Source organism: Poecilia latipinna, unplaced genomic scaffold, assembly GCF_001443285.1.
Source record: "Poecilia latipinna isolate Pla-1442-1.1 unplaced genomic scaffold, P_latipinna-1.0 Scaffold1852, whole genome shotgun sequence".
NCBI lineage: Eukaryota > Metazoa > Chordata > Actinopteri > Cyprinodontiformes > Poeciliidae > Poecilia > Poecilia latipinna.
The window spans coordinates 134,868-135,666 of record NW_015114468.1 but is presented as its reverse complement, the minus strand read 5'-3'; the positions used below and the strand labels follow the sequence as shown (position 1 = coordinate 135,666).

General features: G+C 52.2%; 1 long non-coding RNA gene across 1 annotated transcript in view; it reads left to right on the top strand.

Moving 5' to 3' along the window:
• The first annotated feature begins 12 nt into the window (after positions 1-12).
• The window catches only part of LOC106934748 (uncharacterized), a 16,484-nt gene continuing 15,697 nt past the window's right edge, over positions 13-799 (top strand). The window contains exon 1 of the long non-coding RNA XR_001421758.1: positions 13-739. This is a non-coding gene — a long non-coding RNA (uncharacterized LOC106934748). The remainder of the gene's footprint in view (positions 740-799) is intronic.

Below are 799 nucleotides of genomic sequence, written 5' to 3'. Positions count from 1 at the left end.
GCAGCGGGTTTCCCCGCAGCGGCAGCGGGCTCCTCCGCTGCCCTACCCTCGCTAGGCGGGTCTCCTACCTGCTCAGCAGCCGCCTGCTGCTTCGCCGAACCCGGCGGGGCCGGCCCGGCCCTGTCTGGGCACATTTTTATTATGTGGCCCTCCTGACCACAACCAAAACATTTCATGCTAGCAGATGTTGCAAAAAGCACATAGTCAAAATCATCTAATCTAACATGAAACCTCAAGCTTAGCTCCTCGTCACGTCGATTTAGAATCATGAACAGTTGTCTCCTGTGAGAGACAACATGTTTCACCCAGACGGTACTTTTTTAATCGGTGAAACCACCTTTCCGTGTCGAGACAGCTCTTTAATCAAAAACTCATCACTAATGAACGGAGGAACATTTGACAGTGTTACTTTGGTTGCAGGCAAAGTTAACGGCGACACCTGTGAAAACAAGCCGTTCACTGAAACGCCTACCTCCACCAACTGTTGAGCTTGCTCAACCTTCTCGACAAACAAGACGACAGCTCCAGTCATGCGAGCTGCCGACTTGATGGACCCATGTCCAATCACCGCTCCAACCGCCAGACAAACTTCCTCCACGCTGCACGGAGAACCAGCGCCCACCTTGACGCCGTTCTTCCGAGTCAGCGTGGAGAAAGCCCCACCATGGCGTCGTCAGACGCCGGCCAGCCAGGCACGCCTGACGGCCACACCCGAACCCAAACAAAAACCCCTTAAAACGTGATGAATTACACCAAAATCACAACTAAACAATTAACATAAACACCCAGTGAAAAAATA